This window comes from Spinacia oleracea, chromosome 6 (genome assembly GCF_020520425.1).
Source record: "Spinacia oleracea cultivar Varoflay chromosome 6, BTI_SOV_V1, whole genome shotgun sequence".
In the NCBI taxonomy this organism is placed as follows: Eukaryota; Viridiplantae; Streptophyta; class Magnoliopsida; order Caryophyllales; family Amaranthaceae; genus Spinacia; species Spinacia oleracea.
Genome location: NC_079492.1, coordinates 4,580,975 through 4,605,557, shown reverse-complemented (window position 1 = coordinate 4,605,557; position 24,583 = coordinate 4,580,975). Strand labels below are relative to the sequence as shown.

General features: G+C 38.5%; 1 pseudogene; it reads right to left on the bottom strand.

Moving 5' to 3' along the window:
* Positions 1-3,173: 3,173 nt before the first annotated feature.
* Positions 3,174-24,583, bottom strand: LOC110794095 (vacuolar protein sorting-associated protein 20 homolog 2-like; annotated as a pseudogene).

The window sequence follows — 24,583 nt, the reverse complement described above, 5'->3', positions numbered from 1 at the left end:
CATGGAGTTTCAGGTTGAGAAGGTTGTTAATCGGGCGTTAATCTTGTGAGTAACCCCATAATTCTATGACGATACTATCTACACGGACACATATTTACAACAAATAAAGCCGAATAAAAGTCAAAACCCGGGGCAAAGCCCGGGCCACACACTAGTTTACACTTAAAAGTGGGAAAAAAATATTTAAACGGGTAACTTCAGGTCGACCCGTTTATAGTTGGGTTGGGTTGGGTTGAAAATTTCAGCCCGTTTAGTTAAAAAGGTCGGGTTGAAAAAATCTCAATCCGTTTATAGTGGGTCGACCTGATTTCGATTCAACCAAACATTAATAATGTATTAAAACAGTATAAATGTATCATTAAACTTCACCTGCTACACAATGGTTGGAACTTGGAAGGTTTACTAAATACTAATTAGTTATGTTGGCAAAATGATACGAGCACGAGTCTCCCCTCTTCCTTTCCTGTGCTTTTTGTCCTTCTTTTACTTATTTTATTGTTTTAAACAGTATGAAACATTAAATGAACTCCTTTGGAGTTTGGATCAGTGGTAATGGATTATGGTGTTGGAGGGTAGGTCTGGTGATCGAATCCTACACTTAGCAAAAGTGGGTTTTTTACTTTTTTGATTCAACATCAATAGTCAGCTTTTTTTTTTAATTTTTTTTTTCACCCATGTTTCTAGATTTTACTTTTTTATGTGATTATATTTTTTACGGAGTAACTCTAAAAATTGATCCTTTTTTTTTTCTTATTATAATTATACCTCGTATTTCATATAATTGATTTATTTGAAGAAAAAAAAAATCGATATCACTTGATTTATTTTACACTCCTTTGCAAACCAAAAATGTAATATTGAAAATAGAGGAAAACGGTTTTCCATATTTTACTTCCTACCAAACGGAGTCTAAAGAGTGATTTTACTCCGTATAACATATAATTGAGTGTACGTGTATCGTGCACTTAGGTGTTCAAATCATGGCATGTACAATGCACCACTTGACACTTGACACACATCATGCTACACTAATGATATATAAGTGCTAAGAATTTCAGAGAGAAGAAAGTACAGCATATAAACCAAAATGCATCATTCAAAACTCCAATATGTTGATACAAGAACATAATCCAATATCAATGACAAACGAGGGAAAAAGTCAGACTAAAAATGCTATTACAACAGGATGCATGTCAAAGTCCTATACTATATATTTGCTCCATAACAGAATTGAAAATGAATTTGCTACAAAGAATAATGTCTACCACAAGTGAGAGTATCAAGATGCTACACACGTACTCCTCCAACAGCACGTATTAGACTACATAAGCAGATGCATGTTTTCCACAAACAACTGCATCTGCATCTGCATCTGCATCTGCATGCGCAAAACAAAACAGAGACGTTCAGATTAAAGACATAAAAGTAAATAAATAAAACTGTGACAAAAAAATGATACACATATCATATATGCATTACAACTAATCTGAATTAGATGCAGTAGCTCCACCCAGATTGGTGTACCTTAATTAATACGGAGTAGTAAAAAATTAATTAATTACTTACTTCTGGTCGGTTAATTGGTGGTCAAATTCACCGTTTTCAATATTATATTCTTGATGTCACAAACAAGTTTATGGTACTGAATTTCAACCTCCTTCGGTGTTTTTCTCCCTCCGAGATGGTCGGAAATTGCTTGCCACCTCGTCAACTCGTCTTCGATTGTATTAAAGTGATCCGATGCTAGACATTGTTCAAACTGCCTGTTTTCTTCCCTACTCCACTCACTCCCGTATTGTGTTCAACTGCATTCGATGGACCCCCATTTATGATCGGAGGTGGAGGGACAATGTATTCTTCAATGCTTTCGACGTCAAAAATCACTTTCCGGTATTGGAGTTCCACCTCCGCCGCTGATTTACTTCCTCCAAGCTGGTCGGAAATAGCCTCCCACCGCGACTCACCATCAATGCCGTTAAACTGCACCGATGCAACACATTCCTCGAATTTCTTAATATCTTCCCAACTCCATCCACTGCCATTTTTATTTCTTGTTTCTTGTTTCTTTTTGTTGATTATTGATAAAGGTAAATTTTAGTGTACGTAACAATATTAATATATATAGACACACATCCAATTTTAAACCAATAGAATTTTTATTTTTATTTATTTTATTTTATATAATATGAATAAAATTAATCAAGTGTTTGTTAGAATAACCGTAATGTTCGTTAAGAGTTTTAGTAGAAAATAAGGTGCCTTTGGGTCAAGTACCGCCGTACGGGTGCTTTATGTTCCTTCTCGATATCGGTTTGCAGACACTTAATGAAAAGCCGTCCAATTGGCTAATACTTCTTCCTCGTCATCATCAGATAATTTGTGATCGGAAAGTATCAAGTATTAGGTTCTGTTTCGTTCGGCTTATTGTGACTTTTATTTCAGACAAAATAATAAGTTTTTTTCAGATAAAATAAGATAATATAAGTTCAGTCAAAATAAGTCGAATAACGGATCCTTACCACCGTCATATTCAAGTGTTTTTTGTTAATACTTAATACTTTCCGATAACACAATAAGGTTCATATCTTACCATATTAGCCAACCATTAAATATGATCTTAATTGCACATAAATACATGTAACTTGGAACATCTAAGTGTATAATATACACCGACTTTTTTCATAATGCTTACCAAAATATATCGATGTTCAAATTAGTAACCCGGGGCATCGCCCGACCGAACACTAGTTCTTCCTCTTAAAACAACTAGTGATGATGTAGGCATTATTGTTTATCCTAATCAAACAGAAAATGTATAACCAAAATAAGGTGATATGGTAAGATATTAACACCGTCATATTTTAAGTTTTTGTGTTAACTAGTTGTTGGCCGTCCCCCAAGGTATTGAAATTGATTTTATTAAAATATGAATAATCATATTTTGTGAAATTATAATTTTCTTAATTGCTATATTTGTTTTTTTTTTTTTTGACATGAGCTTAAAGAGTTGCTATATTTGTAACAGCAACAAAAAATGCTTATGAAATAAATAAAAACACGTCAATGATAAGCTATCCTCTGTCAACGTTATTCAGCCATTCACTTGGTTAAGAGGGAGAATTGCCATTGAGTTCATCTTTGGAGGATAAGTCTGCATTGAGAATATCATAATGTATCATTTAAGGTTTTATGGCCATGAAAAGAAAAATGAAGCTTTCAAGTTTAGACAACTTTAGGATACATGATGTTTGGTAGTATATCAATGTTACTACCTTCTCCTTTTTGTCCACAAAAGTTTAATATATACACTAAGTTGTTTTCAAACTACTATTTTAAAGAATTATTCTTACTTATAAGTAATTAAGTATTTTTTCCGGCAAACTAATAAAATTACTAAATTTTACATCCTTCTTCCGTGCTTCACCCTTCTTGATCTGAATTTGAAGACGATAATTACTAATTTTGCGTTAAAATTATCTTTCGCCAAACATGCTCTCCAAAGGAGCAACATCCTCTTCCTACATCACAAATAACAACAAACTTTAATATTTGACAACTACGATCTCCGTCAATGTCACAAAAGACGAGAAAATTAGAAATATTGAAGTACCACTAATGCCTCAAAATTTGTCTATTGTTACAACAAGGTCATTGAAGGACGAGTAATACTTCTTTATATCTTTGAATCATTGAATGTGTAGTACTCCACTTCTTTCATTACTCGAATATTCCTATTACACTAAAATTCAAAATTAATGGTGGCATAGAATTAAACATATGTGGTGGAAGGAAGGGGGTGGGGAAGTGGAACCCATGCTAATGAGCCCCTAATTCCACACCTAAACAAGGGAAAGAAAACAGATAAACCTAGCATATGATCTTATTGAGCTGAAAACATGAGTTCCATAACGATATTCCTCAGAAAATTGACGGGAAACAGGGTCCAAAAAAAAATATCACAGCCACTGAGAATGTTCATCACAACCCAAGCTGCCACTTCTAGATACATAGTTCCAACTGAGGTAAACCTACAATGGGCACTGAAAAATTATGTCCTTAGCCAATGGAGGAACAAACAGGCATCTCGTTTTAACTCTTCATTCACGAAGATAGTCAAAATTTTCAAAAGCTTACTGGATGGCCATCCATGAATTCCTACCAAGCACAGCTACCCAACTTCTACTCATGTAAACACAATTTTATAAATGAGGTTATATCCTTAACATCCCAAGATTGGCAAACACAATTTGCAAGAATATCACAGATGCACAAGTTGATCTACTCTATTCTTTAGAAGTAAACTGCAAGTTCAAGTAGTTGCCCATCTCAATTCATACCATTTCCCTCCCATTAAGCAGGAATGTAGAATTATAATTGATTACGAGAACCTAATAGACATGACAATGCAACTTATCATAAAGCACTAACATAAGAGTTTGTATCTAAGTATTATGTAATTAGGACTGTGAAGCCCACTTATTTCTTAAGGGTCGTCATCAAATTTCATATGATCGGCAATCTCACACATCCATTTACCACATAGTATGAATGCATCACAAAACATCAGTTATCTATGTCTAAGAATAGCTTAAAAGCAATCGCTACAACAAATGAATTCAGGAAAAAAACAAGAGAGAAAAGGAGATCACAAGGAACAAAAATACCTGTAGCTGGATAGTTCTCAGGCTCTGAAATCTTGGTAGACGAGTAATTTGAGCAATATCTAAGTTGTCACTTTATTTGGTTCATGTTTCTTCTGCTCTTGCTTTGTCTCTGCCACACTTCGAAAACAGCTTCTCGCCTTCACATTAATACTGCAGTGGTGTTACAGAACATACTTGAAAAAACTATCAGGAAAACTTACTATCTTTATCACTCTTTACCAAACAGAAAAACAGCCTACACACTACAATATAAGCAGCAAAGAGGTTAAGAAAGTGAGCCAAATGAACACTGGCAAATAGATAACATCAAGACAAAAACCAGCTTTTTACCTCATAGTTCCAAGAAATTTCAGTTGTTCGGAGAAATCAAGGAAACATGCCAAGTATCTCACTATCTCCAATTAGACACCCAGGTATATCATCCTACTCTATTCATCTTCAAAGAAACATAAGAATCTAACAATACATGGGCAGGCTTGCACAGTCAAATTGCTCTCATTGCAATCAAAAAAATTCGACAGAAGGGAAAGGCTTGTGCAAGTTCCACTTCAGAAGCACGAGGATAACTACTCGCCGAAGAAAACACCTTATTTAAAAAAAAACAGAAACATAGTTGCACAATAATCGAGTTTGTAAGTGTAGCAAAATGCACAGCGCATTGCAGTATCTTCTTACCATTGTCTGATGCATCGCACATAGTACTGTTTTTCCTTGCACGGAACAACATCTCGTCTGTCAGATTTTGTACACTGATGACGTGTCAAATGCTTTTCTCTTTTTCCTGCCATAGATAAAAACTAACGAGACAAACTCCATATAAACAACTTATACAAATTCAATACAAATACAAGGAATAACTCAAAATGATTCAAGGTTCAGATTCACACCAGTGCATTATTGAATGATCTTACAAATTACTACCACATATCTCCTACATGTTTAAATGTTCCAGACTTTGTTTCTTCAAAACTAAATGATTTATGTTAGATCTGATACTTCCACGCCGAGACTTACTAAGTTATTGAGCTTCTAGTTTTTTTTTTACTTTATATGAGTTACTTTTTAACAAACATGTTTAAACACCATTAAAGAGTAGGTTAACCCTTATCATTTCCTAAAGGGCAATCAGAGTATGAAGTCTTATATCCACCACAACCCACTCTCGTGTCTCGCTTGAATAGGCTTAGATTAATTTCATTTTCCTAAGACAACATTTTCAAACAACGTAATTGCCACTTCTTGAACACTTCTAACAATTTACACTATCTTGCTCTTTTCCCCTCACGTTTTCGCTATACATTTTCTTCTCCCCTTCTCACTTATCTTTCAGAAATTCTCTTCCAATTTGCTTCCTCCCCTCTTCTCACTTGGATTTCAGTTTCCAATCAATCCAAAGAAAACCCAAAATTACAGATAAAAAGCACGTAACTAAGAGATCAAGCTATTATCAAACTAAACAATAATCAAACGTATACAAATTAGCACCAAAAACAAGAATTATAATTTAGATTTATCAGCTTATCGTACGTATGAAGTCCCAACAATTTGCTTTTGTTCTCGTCTTTACGGGACTTGGTACTGAAAATATTTCATTTGGTATACCTTGTAAGTTTTTATTTTTTATTTTCACTTGTTAGTTGGATCTTCGTTTCAATTTTCACCTCAAGAACCTATGTGTTATCCTCGACAATCCAACATGGGAATGGACAATTTATACTTCATTTTGGAATAAAAATCAAGAATTCCATTGAATTACTGCTAAGCATCCACCTATTACAATCACATACACCAGAAAGAAGGGCAGAAAAGGGATTACAGAAGGAGGGGCAGAATAGTCACACAACAGAAGAATAACAGAAAGTTGTTAGGAGAGTTTGTTATGGAAGAAGAGTAAGCTCCAAGCCTTCGTATTAGCACAGCTATAAATAAAGGAGATACATGTAATAGAGGGGTATGAAAAGTATTGTTTAGTTCTATCCTTTTTGGAGGAAACCACCCCTCGAAGTGTGGCACTTGTAATTAATTGGTTACCCTGATCAGTTAATACAAGCTATCCCAAACCTTTCCCTTAATCCCTGTGTATTAATCTGTTTGTCAGGTTAATTCTTAGCAAAGTGGTATCAGAGCAATACTATCCTGCTTATCATGGCACCACCAGCAACAACTCAGAGGATTGAATTCCTGGAAGAACAAACGGCAGAAATCCAGACTCGGTTGGCGAGTTTACAATCCACCATTGCTGAACAGATTTCATCGTCGGTAATCTCGGCTATGGAGACGGTCAAGCAAACCATGGCTGACCAGATCGCGGCCGGCATTGAGCAAGCTATCCAGAAAAGCAAGGAGGAGTTGGAAATTGCAAATTACCGGATAGAAGGACGGATTGACCGGACCAGGGAGAACGTTGAAGGAACGTTAGCACTGATCAGGAGCGACCAAGCTAAGTTCCAGGCGGAGATCCGGTCATCTCTCACCGCCCTACATCCAGCTGCCCAGATGGAGCCTCACATGTTGCACCAAGATGATACGTATCAGGGGGAGGGAGACCACACACAGATGGATGGGTTCAGGGGAGCGTTCAATTTCAGAAGCTCGCCTAGTGGTGGTGGTGGCGGAAACATCAACTGGCGGTTCAACGGATTGACCTACCGCAGTTTGAGGGGACAAACCCAGATGGGTGGATCTTACGAGCCGAGAAGTTTTTTGGCTTTTACCGACTCAGTGAAGAGGAGAAACTAGATGCGGCGGTGGTGGCGCTTGAAGGAGACGCGTTGGCTTGGTTCCAGTGGGAGAACAGCCAACACCCCTTAGAACGATGGGACAAACCTAAGAGGATGTTGTTGAGAAGATTCCGGCAGATTTCCGGTGGGACGCTGCATGAACAATGGTTGGAACACCGCCAGACAGGAACGGTGGTGGAGTACCGGCGCAAATTTATCGAGTTGATCGCACCATTAGACGGTATTCCAAGGGAGGTGGCGAAGGGTCAGTTTATTAATGACCTTAAAGATGAAGTTAAGGCTGAGGTCAGGTTACATGGACCCACTTCACTGGACCATGCAATGGACTTGGCTGTCAAGGTGGAGGATAAGATGAACTTTGGGCCACATAAACGAAATGGGCCTTACTCATCCAACAACAAAATGGGTCAGTATTCTAACTCGTCCTCTTTTAAATCTGGTCACACAAATTATAACAACACCTCTGCTTTGTTGTCATCGTCCTCAACCCCGTCCACGACCCCGCGCAGTGGCTACAGTTACAGCACCATCAAACCTTCCGGTGAGGTGCGGCGTTTGAGTGAGAAAGAGTTTCAGTACAAGAGGGAGAAGGGATTGTGTTTCCGTTGTGATGGTAAGTGGAACATCGGCCATGTGTGTAGCAAGAAAGAATTGAGCGTGTTGCTCACGGTGGAGGATGATGAGGATTCGGGTACCGGGAGTGACGAGGTGCCAGAGGTTCATGATGATGAGTTAATACAGCCAGAGATTTCTTTAAACTCTGTTATGGGATTGACCAATCCTAAAACAATCAAGATGGTGGGGCGTATCGGCGGAGAAGAGGTGGTAGTCATGATCGATCCCGGTGCGACGCATAACTTCATTTCGACGACCACTGTGGACAAAATACTCCTTCCAGTGACGCCGTCGAGAGCTTTTGGGGTCTCATTGGGAACTGGAGAATCTGTTCAAGGGGAAGGGGTTTGTCAGGCTGTCCCATTACACTTACAGGGAATTGATGTGGTTGAGGATTTCTTTCCACTGCCTCTAGGAAATTCTGATCTCATCTTGGGCATTCAATGGCTCGAGAAATTGGGTACTATGACCACTAATTGGAAGACCCAAACCCTCACATTCATGTTGAATGGCACTGCAGTGACGCTGGTAGGTGATCCTTCTTTGGGAAGGTCACTCGTGTCATTAAAGGCGATGATCCGTACAATACTCAAGGAAGGCAGTGGGTTCTTGATCGAGTTCAACCATCTGGAGGGACAAGGAGAACAGGTTGTAGGGAGTGAGACACTACCCACTGTTCCCCCCTTCTTAGAACAGGTGCTGCGGAACTTTGAGAAAGTGTTTAATATGCCGGGTGGATCGCCTCCAGGTAGGGGGCACGAGCATTCTATTGTGCTCAAGGAAGGAACTGACCCAGTGAGTGTACGCCCATACAGGTACCCGCAATGCCAAAAGGATGAGATTGAAAAGCTGGTTCATGATATGCTAAACGCGGGCATCATTCAGGTATCATCTAGCCCTTTTTCGAGTCCAGTTTTACTTGTGAAGAAAAAAGATGGGTCATGGCGTATTTGTGTTGACTATAGGGCTTTGAATAAAGTCACCGTTCCGGATAAATACCCTATCCCTGTAATTGATGAATTGTTGGATGAATTACATGGGTCTAAAGTTTTCTCTAAGCTTGACTTAAAATCTGGATACCACCAAATCAAGGTGAGGAAGGAGGATGTGGCAAAAACAGCATTTAGAACACATGAAGGGCATTATGAGTTCCTCGTAATGCCTTTTGGACTCACGAATGCCCCCGCAACGTTTCAAGCTCTCATGAATGATGTGTTCAGGCCATACTTGAGACGGTTTGTCTTGGTGTTTTTTGACGACATTAATCTACAATAAGAATGCAGAGGAGCACCAACAACATCTTACTATTGTGCTGGAATTGTTAGCCTCACATCAGCTTTACGCCAATGCAAAGAAATGCGATTTTGGCCAGCAAAGTGTGGCCTATTTGGGCCATATAATCTCAGCAGACGGGGTGTCCGTGGATAAGAGTAAAGTGCAGTCCATGTTAGAGTGGAGCATACCTGTAAACATCATCAGAGAATTAAGAGGTTTCTTGGGCTTGACTGGATACTACAGAAAATTCATTGCGGGGTACGCTAAGATAGCACAACCATTGACAGAACAACTCAAGAAGGATAATTTCAACTGGAATGAGTCAGCTACTACAGCATTCAGAACTTTACAGCAGGCTATGATGTCTGCTCCTGTTTTGGCCATGCCAAACTTTGATAAGCTATTCATCCTGGAAGCTGATGCCTCGGGATTTGGGGTGGGTGCAGTGTTGTTACAAGAAGGACACCCAATAGCACCCAATAGCTTTCTTCAGTAAGGTCTTGGGACAACGGGCAAGGCTTAAATCCATTTATGAGAAGGAATTGATGGCGATTGTGCTTGCCGTCTTGAAATGGAAGCACTACCTCTTGGGAAGAAAATTCATCATTCGGACCGATCAACAAAGTCTTAAGTATCTCATGGAGCAACGAGAAGTGGGGCATGACGATCAAAAATGGGTTAGCAAAATCATGGGATATGACTTTGATATCCATTACAAACCAGGTGCATCAAATAAGGTTGCTGATGCATTATCCCGTAAAAGTGCAGTGACAAAGGAGTTGGGGTCTATGGTGACCACTTGTGGGTTAGATTGGCCAGCCATCCACACTGTGATCCAGCAAGATGGCTTGATTCAACAGTTAACAAAGGCTTGCTTGGAAGGGGAGCAAGTGCCTAAGGGCTATTTTGTTGAAGGGGGGTTACTCAAGTTCAAGGGGAGGATCGTACTTCCCGTGAATTCAACCATTGTGACCACTTTACTCCATGAATACCACAATACACCCATAGGAGGTCACTCAGGGGATTTCAAGACATATCAACGGCTAGCACAAGAATGGTACTGGCCTGGCATGAGGAAGCAAGTAACTAATTATGTTCGGGCTTGTGTTGTCTGCCAACAACAGAAAACATCCACCCTCAGCCCTGTTGGCCTTTTGCAGCCACTTCCCATCCCAGAAAAGGTTTGGGAGGACATATCCATGGATTTTGTGGAAGGTCTTCCTACATCCATGGGCTATGATTCAGTTCTAGTAGTGGTAGATCGACTCACTAAGTATGCCCACTTTGTGCGACTGAGACACCCTTACACGGCTGCTCAAATAGCTTCCACATTCATAAGTGAAGTGGTCAGGCTGCACGGTTTTCCATCTACAATTGTGTCTGATCGGGATAGGATATTTCTGAGTTTATTCTGGAAGGAACTTTTCAAGCTGCAGGGCACTGCCCTTCATCGAAGTACAGCTTATCATCCTCAATCAGACGGGCAGACAGAGGTGGTGAACAAGGGGATGGAAGCCTACCTCAGGTGCTTCATTAATGGCAGTCCTAAGAGTTGGGCAAAATGGTTACCCTGGGCAGAATATTGCTACAACACGTCTGTTCACACTTCAACTCACTGCACCCCCTTCAAGGCCTTATATGGCAGAGATCCCCCTCCTTTACTTAGGTTGGAAAGGGGTAGCACAGCTGTGGCATCATTGGAAGACCAACTGCTAGAAAGGGATGCTATAATAGATGACCTCAAAGGGCATCTACTCCGAGCCCAACACAAGATGAAACAGGTGAAGGATGTTACACGCCGGGAGGTTCATTTCAACCTCGGGGATAAGGTGTTCTTGAAACTCAGACCCTACCGACAACAATCTTTAGCTAAGAGACCCTATGAGAAATTGGCTGCGCGCTTTTATGGCCCTTATGAGGTGATTCAGAAGGTTGGAAAAGTGGCTTATAAGCTAGATCTTCCTGTTGAAGCTAAAATTCACCCTGTGTTTCATGTTTCACAACTGAAAGCTGTTGTGGGGGAGGTGCCAGTGTCCACCACTGTCCCTTCCCAGTTATCTGCTGATCTTACCTTGGTTGTGGAACCAGAAGCTCTGTTGGGAGTCGGGCACTTTGCTGACCCAACTAAGAAGGATGTCTTGATTAAATGGAAGGGTCTTCAGGACTTTGAAGCAACTTGGGAAGACATGGCCACTCTCTCTTACCAGTTTCCTTCTTTCCACCTTGAGGACAAGGTGGCAGTTTGGGTGGGGGGTAATGCTAAGCATCCACCTATTACAATCACATACACCAGAAAGAAGGGCAGAAAAGGGATTACAGAAGGAGGGGCAGAATAGTCACACAACAGAAGAATAACAGAAAGTTGTTAGGAGAGTTTGTTATGGAAGAAGAGTAAGCTCCAAGCCTTCGTATTAGCACAGCTATAAATAAAGGAGATACATGTAATAGAGGGGTATGAAAAGTATTGTTTAGTTCTATCCTTTTTGGAGGAAACCACCCCTCGAAGTGTGGCACTTGTAATTAATTGGTTACCCTGATCAGTTAATACAAGCTATCCCAAACCTTTCCCTTAATCCCTGTGTATTAATCTGTTTGTCAGGTTAATTCTTAGCAATTACAGGGTTTGACACTTTAGACACATAATCGTGTCTGGCACAGATAACAAGTCTGAGTAACACAGGTTACAAGTATTCGACATGGACAGTTCTCCTACAGCGCATGGACCCTAACATTTATAACCATAAACAAAATGTTACAAGTATGGCAACTCATGTATGGCTAGTTAATTTGGATAGTCAGAGTAACCGGGCTCAAAAGTGAACGTGCAATAACCACAACCTCACGTAAATGCCTCAATACAAGTAAGAAACATCACAACAATGTCAAATGTCTAATATAGATTACTTGGCTGAATGAATTACCTACTATACCTACTGCACACAAAAGAATTAATATGGTAATATACTTGTTCACCATTGACAAGTAGCCTAACTCTAATTTAATAAAAACGACAAATATTAGTGGTGATTAAAGTTACCTTGAAAAGAACTCAGTTCAACTTTGTTCTTAAAATCACCATCCTCATGCTTACGCAGTTCACCTGCAAGTGATTTGTGTTTCAGATGAAGATCGTTAAGAGCTGATAGCAAGTTCTTAACTTCAGCTGACGTATCATTAGATGATTTCCATCTGCATAAACTTGAACACTAAAAACAATAGAGCATATATAAATAGAAAATAGCAAGCATGAAAACATCATTTGTAAGAGGATTTCCAGATAAATAATTACACATTTAAAGCAGATTAAACAACACTTACTATCCTCTGGAAGTGCTATCAATACGGCAACATATACTCCATCTTTCATATGCCACAAGTCACCAACAACAGTCCCTACATTATGCAGAATATTTCTGGATTTTTGACAAGCTTTGTCCCCATCCTCTATCATCCGGTAAAGCGAATAAGTAGCTAGGCATGGTCCAGGTGCGCTTGTTTTAAGTCGCTTCAAAATTACATCACCAGAGGAGGAAGAACCATATGATCAACAATCAATGAAAATGAATTAGCAACAACTCTATATACTTAACATCAGTCCAAATACAAATATTGTTTTCTTCTGCACTATAAAACTCCAATCTAAAGAAACAACTAATGCTAATCTTGTTTAACTCTCCTCTCTCCATGTATCATTAAGATGTGAGTTAACTGAAACAAAAATAAAGAAGCATGGCAAAGCTTACAAACAACTACAATTCAAAGACAAAAGAAAACACTGCTTCATAGATGATGAACAATGGAAATTCAGTTCTCTAGCTACAACCTAGTCACATGAACGGTGCACCAAAACAACCGGTACAACAAGAAAAACATCACAGCCACCAGAACTACAAAACTCGGAAGATTTATTATATTTTCTTTTAAAATCAAGTTACAGAAAAAAGAGAAAAAAGAAGAGCTGAAAAAAGAATCCAGAGTTTCAAAGTAGCATAAATGTATACAATATATAAGCACAAGCCACTAAAAACATAGTAGGTTAGCATCCCATATAAGCCGTTAAAGTTATCGCCCAAATTACAATGTGGCAAAGAGATTGTATCTTCAATTTCAGTGTCTTCCTATTGTTTAGCTTAGAACTCGGGCAACCAAGTAACCATTTCGGTTTAACATTACCAGAGAACAAGGAAAACAAAGTGCTGATACAAGATTCTTTTTGTTGACAATAACAACAAGACAACTACCAGGGGAGGTCCACTTCTAGCCTACAATAACCTATTTGAAAGTTTGGACATGAAATAAAATACCTAGTCCCTACATGACGCCCCCTTTGATACCCTTTTCAAGCATGAATGAGCCAACCAGCCAAATTCCAATGTCACAACTATTATAATCTAGATGTCCCAGAATGGTAAACCAACGTATAAAACAAAGTAGTGTAACAACTACATTTAAAAAAGTTCATGTTTATGTCTTGATTTGAGTTACAATATATCACCGTCTTACATGTTTGTGACAGCATCACACTATATGTTTTACTTAAATAACAGTGACAAAGTTGATGACGAAGGATTGTTCTAAAAAAGGAGCTAATCACAATGAAAAACAATCAATGTATGATCATATTAAGCCTAGAACATGTAAAAGAAAGCACCTAATCTATGAAATAAGAATTAAAGAAAACAGAACCCCCCTAGCTGCCGTTTATCCATTTTCACGAGTACCGGGCATCTGATGAACCTAGGTGCCTAACCTACAAAATTAAGAAGCATAAAATAAATTACCTTTTATCCATCTCCTAACAGGAGCCTTGAGGCTGTGACCCAGGAGGAACATGTTACATCAGTAGAGGACGAAGAACCATCTGGTCAACAATCAATGGAAATGTTTTTAGCAACAAATATAATAAATATACATATATATATATATACATATATATATATATACATATATATATATATATATATATATATATATATATATATATATATATATATATATATATGTACTTACTTACTTAACATCAGTCCAAATACAAATATTGTTTTCTTCTGCACTATAAAACTCCAATCTAAAGAAACAACTAATGATAATCTTGTTTAACTCTCCTCTCTCCATGTATCATTAAGATGTGAGTTAACTGATACTAAAAATAAAGAAGCATGGCAAAGCTTACAAATAACTACAATACAAAGACAAAAGAAAACACTGCTTCATAGATGATGAACAATGGAAATTCAGTTCTCTAGCTACAACCTAGTCACATGAATGGTGCACCAAAACGACCGGTACAACAAGAAAAACATCACAGCCTCCAGAACTACAAAACTCGGAAGATTTATTATATTTTCTTTTAAAATCAAGTTACAGAAAAAAGAGAAAAAAGAAGAGCTGAAAAGAGAATCCAGAGTTTCAAAGTAGCATAAATGTATACAATATATAAGCACATGCCACTAAAAACATAGTAAGTCAGGAGCCCATATAAGTCGTTAAATTTATTTCCAAAATGACAAGGTGCTAAAGAGTTGGTATCTTCAATTTCAGTGACTTCCTACTCTTTAGCTTAGAAGTGTTGGTCCCCCTTTACCATGGGAAGGAAAAATGTCCCCATTTCCCATCTTTTGTTTGCGGATGATATTTTGTTGTTTGGGGAAACTTCGAGGGGGAACATGGTGACTCTCAAATATATCCTAGACTCCTTTTGTGAAATATCTGGCCAATCAATTAGTATAGCCAAGAGTAGAGTCCTTTTTTCAAAGAATACTACTCCTGGTGATAGGATTAGTTTTTGTGATGCTTTGGGGATCCAAGAGGCAAATGATATCAATCCATACCTAGGTTTTCCCATTTCAGGCACTAGACCTACAAAAGCTTCTGTCCAGCTCATCATGCATAAAATTACTGGAAAACTTGATTCATGGAAGGCAAAATTTCTCTCAAGAGCCGGAAGATTGTGTTTAATCTCCACCACCCTCAACACAATTCCAAACTACTATATGCAATGCCTCCTATTACCTGAGTCCATTCTCAAGTCTGTGAATAGCAGTTTAGCTAAGTTTTTGTGGGGCAAAGATCAGGGTAAGAAGGGTGTGCACCTGCTTAGCTGGGAAAATATTGCAAAGCCTAAAGAGGATGGGGGTCTGGGAATTAGATGTGTTAGGTCTCTAAATAGAGCGTACATTCTTAAGCTTTGGTGGAGAATGCTTCATCAAGAGGAAAATCTTGCTGTTCGCGTTTTAAAAGATAAATATACTAAGTCTAACAGTATGCTTAAGGCCTTTGCCTACGGGTCTCATCTGTGGAAAGCTATGGGAAAGATGTGGGAAACGTTTAAGTCAAGTGTATCGTGGGGTATAGGAAAGGGGGATTGTGTCAAGCTGTGGGAGGATAGGTGGGTTGGGGGAGTTTCTCTCCGTAGTCTCATTCATGGCCCGTTACTAGAGGAGGAAGGTCAATTCAATGTAAGTCAGTGTATTCAAAATGGGAAGTGGGATTTTCATTCTCTTTCTTTCTCTTTTCCTCAAAATGTGTTACAGGTTTGTAGCTCTGTTCCCCTCCCCAACCAACTAGCTACTCGAGATGATTTTGTGTTTTCAGAGTTTACTTCAAATGAAAAATTCTGTTTTAAAAAAGCAATGGCTGTTGTAAAGAATGTTGCACATTCCACTGTTTGCTCTTTGAAATGGATTTGGAAAACGGACACTCTTCCCAAAATTAGATTTTTTATTTGGCTTGCTTTTCATGATAGACTTCCTCACATGTGTACATTGTTTGTGAGGCATCTTTGCCCATCTAATATTTGTGCTTGGTGTAATGTCGCCCCCGAGGACACTATCCATGTTCTTAGGGATTGCTACCAAGCGAAAGAAATATGGCACCACTTTGGGGTTGATGACTCCTTTTTTGTCCCCCCTCTTCAGCTTTGGCTACACTCAAACCTGACTTTTAGCCCTCCCCAACACATTGCCCTCCCTTGGAGAACTCTCTTTCCTTCGATCATTTGGTCAATATGGAAGAGAAGAAACTCCTTGGTCTTTACCCAAACACAAAACTCTACGGTAAGGTGCACTTCGGAAGCCCAAGCTCTCGCCTGGGAATACCACACTTCCAAGCCTTGTAGCCTGACCTCATTCTCTCCCACCTCTACCAACCTACCTTCTTGGAAACCACCACCACCTGGTTGGCTCAAAGCTAACTGTGACACCTCATTCATAAATGTAGAATCTGTTGCTAGTATTGCGGGGCTTGTTAGAGATGAGAAGGGGGAGTGGATTCTGGGTTTTCAGCAGAAATGTTGTACCCAATCAGCTCTTATGGGGGAATTGCGTGCCATTCTAGTTACTTTGCAGGTTATCAAGGAGCAAGGATGGTCTAGGGTCACTGTTAACTCGGACTCTCAGAAGGCAGTCAACAAAATTGGGCTAGGGGAGACCATAAGGGATGCTAACTTCATTATTGTGCAACAATGCAGGGATCTCCTTATGGAGATGCAGGATATCAAGTTGGAATTTGAAGCCAGGGGAACCAATCAAGTTGCTGATAGAATGGCAAGGATGTGTAGAACTGATATTATTGCTAATCATAATATATGTATTATTGAACAAGCACCAGAGTTTGTTCTGGATCTTTTGATGGAGGATAGGCCTCCATGAACTCTTATGACGCTTTTGTATCTTTGAACTTTTAATGTAATGTTCCAAGCTTGCATCAAAAAAAAAAGAAACGATTTCGGTTTAACATTACCAGAGAACAAGGAAAAACAAAGTGCTGGTACAAGATTATTTTTGTTGACAATAACTACCAGAGAGGTCCACTTTTAGTCTACAATGACCTATTTTAAAGTTTTGACATAGGATAAAATACCTAGTCCATACACGTCTACACGATGCCCCTTTTGATACCCTTTTCAAGCATCAATGAGCCAACCAGCCAAATTTCTAAAAACCCAAAATCCATTCCTCTAGTATATATACTTAAATAACCGATCTTGTATGTGGAAAGAAAATTCATAGTTCCTAATTGATGCCAGCGCTGGATTCCACTTTTAAGTATAGGTGATCCAAAACTAAATACAATCCTCCATATACTTCCCTCAAGTTCTTTATAAACATACAAGCTTAGATGAAACTTGCGTGTTGCTACTTCAAAACAAAAGAGTGATTTTCAAAAAAAAAAAATCTTACCCTCCACAACCTCCTAAATGATGAATATTCCTCCACTGCTAACCATGCTTTTTCCGTCAACTGATCGGGCCTCGAAGTCATCGAGAAGCTATAAAATTTAGAAAGAAAAAAAATAACGTAAAATGTGAACAAAAGTCAGAAGCTAAAACTCTATAGACGTATAAACCATGGGCTGATGGGCATGAAACACTTATTAAACACGAACCTTAATTATATCTCCTAAATGACTACCACATATCTCCTAAATTAAACCCTAAAAATCAACACATTAAAGGAGCAGGGCCATCTTCTATAAGTTAAACTCAAGTTCAATTACAAAAAAAAAAAAAAAACATGAGAGATAAAAAGATACCTTGTGGTAGTATCGAAGAGCTCTTGTAGATGTCCATAGGGTAGCCAGGAGTTGTACAGAAATGTGAACAATGGAGGAGAAAGAAGAACACTGAACACGATCAGAAATTCTCCAAAGATATATTGGGAGGAAGAAGGTGGTGGAAGATGCACGGGGAGTAGATAATGGGAAATGCAAAATTCATTTTAAAAAAAAGTGCGATAGACAGGGAAAAGAGAAAAGAAAAATAGATAAAAACCCCAACCCTAGATATCAAAATTACTAAAATGCAAACAAAAATAGAAAGTACACCTCTTGATCAAGATGTCTCTGCGCAAGAAGAAAGCCTAGGGCGATCAGCGAGAAGCTCAAATTAGCATCCTGCATAGAAGGTACAATAAAAAGCAGGCATGTCAGTTACATGGCCTTCAGTGATAAATAAAATCTTGAAAACAATGCAGGACATGAATAGGGAAGAGAACAAACCAGCTCTTTAGTTCTTTTTAGGTGTTGCACTGTTGCATAACTCGAAATGTCCCTGAAAACATGAAATTTCTATGCTTAGGAAAGTTCCCCTGTGTATGACATGCATGCAAGACAAATAACAATGAGAATTGTGACAGTTTCAATCAGCTCAGCAAGTTCTTATACTAGACACTGATAAACATACCTGTGCTTCTAGATTCTCAAATTCTGCTAATACTTCTTCCTCGCCATCAGCAGATAGTTTCTCCCCCAATATGGCATTTATTTCCTAGAAACAGATACCAGATACCAGATGAAAGATTATTAGTCTTATATATATATATATATATATATATAAAAAAAATTACTAAAACAAACTAACTAAATTCTCACAAGAAATGCCCACAGGTTTACATAACGTATAGAGTGAACAGTTAGAGCCAATCGATTATAACTTTTATAAGTAATTCCGAAGAAAATATGAATTGCAAGTAATAGTGCATTGGTGGCCATTGCAAAGCTACCTTCCATCTATGGTTTTCTATAATGTACCTATAAGTGTTGTCCCCATGTCTTTTTCTTCCTAATTCATATTGGCAGCATAAATAATTTGTCAAGTGTACCATGTGTATGTGCCGCCAAACATGTCATCACCAAAATAAACATGAAGCTCGATGTGGATTCTATTCCTGTTATAAGCAGCAATAGTTGCAAAGGACACACTCAGAAGTTGACAGCAAGGTTGTCCACATACCAACCAAGTATAAAGCAGGAAGCTGACATTTTAGCCGATATTTTTCCAAGCGCATGTTGTTGAATCAAGGCCATTATGTGGCTTTAAATGACCAACTAGTGGGGTTTTATGATTCGAACACATCTCAAAATTTTAGGAGTTTCCGAGACGGGGTCCCGGAAGCTCCAAATTTTGTCAAAAACGGTTAGAGGTTAGAGGTCCGGATGATTCCCATATACCCCCATGGGCCATGGGTCCCCGGGGGCATATTGGGTGCTTAGAACCATCTAATTCGCCTCTTAAATAACATGTTAGCCTATATTCTTACAAATGCAAGTTGTTGAATCAAGGCCATTTCGTGGCTCTAAGTGACCAACTAGAGGTTTTATGATTCCAAACTTCCTTATATGACCCATCGGACACATTCCTCAAAATGTATAGAGTTTCTGAGACGGGATCCCAGAATCTCCAAATTTCGTCTAAAATTGTATATAATTGTTGGTCACCGGACACTACCTATTGAAGTAATAAGTGGCTGCAACTTTCCAATAAAGGAGAAATACGAGAGACATCTTCATGGAGACTCGAGGATCCCCATGGCAATAAAACATAATTACGTAGTATCAGCTAGAAACTGATAACTAATAGCTGCAACTGCTTTGTATTACAATTGTATAAGGTAAATGCCAAACATCTGGTCATGACACCTCGACTTTGTCATTATGACGTGAAAAGGTGAATAACAACCTTTCAGACGAGGCATGGACATTGATTGGATTATAGGAAATGGGAGTTAAGACTGGCAAAGTGACAAGGGTTACTATTTATACTTTGTATTACAACTGCAGTAATTTATTTTATTTGCAGGCCATTTTTTACCTTATTTACTGCCATGATAAAGTTTTAAATTCTACACCCAATTCCAAGCCTCCAGGAAAAAGAAGAAAGAAATTATGACAGTCAATTCAGCAGGTAAACTATACGACATTTCAGACCACTTATAATCTCAATTTAATCCCACTGAAGAGGAAACAAAATGAATAAAGAGATGCATACCTCTTGATAGGCTCTCGCTTCTTCAGTATCATCCATCAACTTCTGAACATCATCCAGGTTAAGCTCACTTTGTATTGCTTTCATTGTGTTGTTTCCCGCCTTCAAGCTCTCAAAAACAGCCTTCTGCTTGCTGGATAATTCTATATCTGCCAACTAAATCAAATAAAATTGTAAAACTAAGGTCTTCAAAAGAATAAGGCCATTTAAACTAGCATACAAAAACCGGAAGACTATGTTGTCTTTAGTTCTTACTTGCTGCTCAACATTTATTAGCCAAGCATCAATTTCTGAAGCAATTCTTCCTGCACCTTCTTCTTCTTTAATGCAAGCAAGGCTCTATCTTTTCTCTTTTCACGAATCAAGTCCCTTGCAGCTTGTTTTTCAGCTTCGATGACAGCTTCAAGCTGAAAAGACAGAAATCCACGATGAGATAAGAAGAAGTGCTGCAGATGTGGACTTTATGAGAGGAAGGATTAAATTGCAAATTTGAGTATGCCACCAGAGAAAAATGTACAGTTCAAATCCAACCCAGATATTACAAAAATACTGCGAAAGGCAACAACAAGAAACCAACTTACAAAAAGACCCTATTAAAAATATGAATCTGTTGTCCAGATCTGCTTTGGAAACATGCTCGGCAGTTGGAACTGCTGAAGCCCATTACCTCAATTTCAATCCACGTACTATAAAAAACCCATGCCTTAAGTTAAAGCAAATAAAAAATCTACAAACTTTGCTGAACTGTAAGTTTGTGTCTAACAGTATCATACAGGTATATTCATTTGTTTTCTTTTTTTTCAGTGTAAGACATGCATACTAGAAGTTTCTAATTGGACATTCTTAGATACATCCAGTCATGTTTTAGCGAAATGTGGGGTACATGTTACGTAACACAAAATATTTAAGATCCCTAAACAAACTCATTCACCAGAAAAAAGCTCTTATACTCACAAAACTCCATATAAGTTCCAAAGACCCAAAGTACAAACATACCCCTCACCCCCATGAGAAAGACTTACTTCACTGAAGAAGAGTTAATCTCACAGCAATTTATTCTGTCATTTTCTTAAAGAAGAGTTGAATATTCCCCCCCCCCCCTCTTCCCCCCGGAAAATCTGTATAGATAACCAATAGAATACTGACAATACTTTTTATCACAAAAGCTCAAGCTTAAGGAGGCAGACTCCAATTGACTAATATATAAAGATACCAGTATTTTACTAGCCAAATCACAATGTTGCACTTTCAACAGCCCTCTCAGACAAATAGGAAATGGAAAACCAAATGGATATGAAATGCATAAGTCATATTTTTCCTTGAAATTAGTTGGAAAGATCATCATATTCTGACTTCAAGCATCATAATAACAATACAGCTTCTGATGTGATCCCTGATACTCAAGGGGCCTTCGTGACAGGAAGAAGTACTCTGCAAAACGTCTTGATTTGCCAAGACTTGGTAAAGATCTATTGAAGGAGTCAAAACCAGATGGTGTATGTTTAAAGGTAGATATCCAAACAGCATATGATACGGTTGAGTGGGTAATTTTGCAAGAAATGTTATTGGCGCTTGGTTCTCCAGATTATTCACAAGTTTAATAATGACTTGTGCTCAGAGCCCTAGTTTCACTTTATGATTAATGGTGTGCCGACTGGTTTTTTTCAGACCAAGAGGGGGCTTAGGCAAGGAGACCCGCTGTCTCCCTTGCTTTTTATGGTGTGTATGAACTATGGAGTACCTAAGAAGGACTATGGCTTATATAGGTGCTCAAAAACAGTACAAGTACCATTCTAAGTGCAGGACTCTAAATCTGAATCATCTTTGTTTTGCTGACGATCTGATCCTATTTTGTAAGGGATTCTACTTCTAAAAATATGATTCTTCAAGGGCTTAACCTTTTCTCTGACACCTCCGGTTTTTGTGCTAATAAGAACAAGTCAGGAGTTTACAGTTGAGGCCTGAATCAGAATGAAGTTGTGGCCATTTCCGATATCTCTGGTTTCAAGGTGGATACTCTCCCTTCCAAATATTTGGGAGAGCCTGTTAGTGCAAAGAAAATAACAGCAGCTGATTGTGAAAATTGGGTGGGAAAATGATGGCTAGGAATCCTAGGATTAAAGTTTGGAGCTCTAGGCACCTTTCTTTTGCTGGAAGGTTACAACTTATTAATGTGTAATGGACAAATTTTTTACTTTGCCCAAGTCAGTTGAAGATAAATGCTATGTGCAGATGATTCAGGGAGTCACAATACTTCGAAGCTTGGGTATGTGGCCTGGGATAACCTGTGTAAGGCTAAGAAATTTGGTGGTTTAGGTATTTGGAATGTGATGTTTTGGAATAGAGCAGCTTTGGGAAAACAAGTCTGGAACATCGAGAGGAAAGATGACACTTGTGGGTGAGATGGGTCAATGCAATTTACAATGGTAGGACTAGAGTTGACATGGCTAAGCATGATTTAAGCTTGGTGTTACAATATACGCTGAGCCAAATAGGCAGGGGCAAAGATTACAATTGTTTAAAATGGTGTGGTGAAGATTTCCTGTACCTAAACACCAGTCCGTAATGTGGTTGGCCCGTTGGCTATGAACTTGGGAGGTTGCAGACAAGATATTAGTAACTCTGATCTATGTCCTATCTGCAATAAGGAGGTGGAGTTTCACAAGCACCTATTTTTCTACTGTGCAGTACAGCAAGCAACGAATACAACAAATTAAAGGTTGGTTACTGATTAGAGCTGACACTACTGACTTCTTTGTTCTTCTTCGATGGATAAACAAGAGAACTAAAAGTCTCAGTTCTGGAAGCACGTAGCTACTGCTGCAGTTGCTGCCGTTGTGTACGTGATTTGGCGTGCTAGAACAGAAGCCTTATGGGAGTTTAAGGTGGCCAGTGTAAACCAGTAATTAAAAGGGTTCAAGGGACTGTGAGATCCGGGATAAGAAGTATAATGAGTAATGATACCGCAGCACGACAAGGAATGGTTTGAGTCTTTGTAAAATGAGTGTTTTAGGCATGTTGGCTATGTTGTATGTTTGAGGCTTGAGGTAGGGGGGTATCCTTCCTAGAAGGTTTTCTGCCCCTCGAGTACTCTGTATTGTGATTGTGCTCATTTGATTTTAATGAACTTTCTAACTTACCAAAAAAATAAATAAATAAATAAATATATATATATATATATGTATATATATATATATATATATATATATATATATATATATATATATATATATATATCAGTTACACATCAGATCACATACAAGTGAAATAAGTAACACCTATAGTCTTTCCCAACCCTTTCTTCCGTTAGTTCAATAGGTAGTGATGAATCCTCCTTTCATATTGGTGATTACACAGTTGAAATGTCATATATAAGATAGCGAAGCATCAAAACAATATACATAGTACATTCCTTCAGTTTGAAGGATATTGTATTGTCTTTCAAGTCGCTATACAATGTCATGGCCTTGGCTCTTTAAAAGCAAACAATCTAACACAATGGTACCAACGCCCTTTTCAAAAAGAACATTTGTTCAGTAACTCTTTAACAACTCCCCCCACAACTCGATTCCAATAACTTCCTAGCCAGTTACAATAGTCCATTTCATCCTATCAATTAAAGCTAAAAACAGATATAGCAGATGCCATAACCATCAAAACTAAACACCAAATTACACAAACTCTGTAAATATAATTAACAATGACAGCATTTACCCAACCCAATCCAAGTCAAATATTTCGGATGGCAAAACGAGCAGCTAAGACCGATTTTCAGTATATTGAGCTACTCCCCGTGAGTCAAATCCAAAAATTCAACAATCTAGCTTATAAATGTTGTGCATTTTACTTTTATATGCATAGTATGAAACCAAATATATAATCAAATCAGAATCAAAGACAATCAGATCAGCAGAAAACAAAAATCATCAATAAAATCTGGCTTTTTAAATATGACCCAGAAAAATACAAAAGATTTGAAATGTTACGCAGAAAACAAAATTCCCCAAAAAAGTGGGAAAAGGGGCAAGAAGAGTTGAGTTACCTGTTGCTGATATTGACCCAGTTTGCGTCTTTGAGTTTTAAGAGAGAGAATTGCACGATCGACCTCAGTGATCTTGGGTTTCTTCACAAAAATGTTACCCATCGGTAATTAAACACTCCCCAATTCAATTTGAGAGGAAATTATGTAAGCTTAATGAGCTTTTTTTTGCCCAATAATCTTTATCACTTTTATCGCGGTGGTTCGCAATTGTTGCACGGCGGTGGCCGGAGAAATCTGCAACAGAAGCGGAGGGGGAGAGATAAGAGAGGCATTCGAGGCACGGTGGTTGTAGTGGTTGCGGTGGTGGGGGGCGGTGGTTCTGTCTAGTGGCCGGTAACAGGCACGAGGAGAGAATTAGGTTGCGCGTTGGATGCGACTAAGAAAGGAGAAACCAAGACCACCACAGCGATGTCTCGCTTTCTTTTCAATTGCTTTTTTCTGGGGGAATATTTCTTTTTTTTTTTTTTTTTTTTTTTTTTGCAAT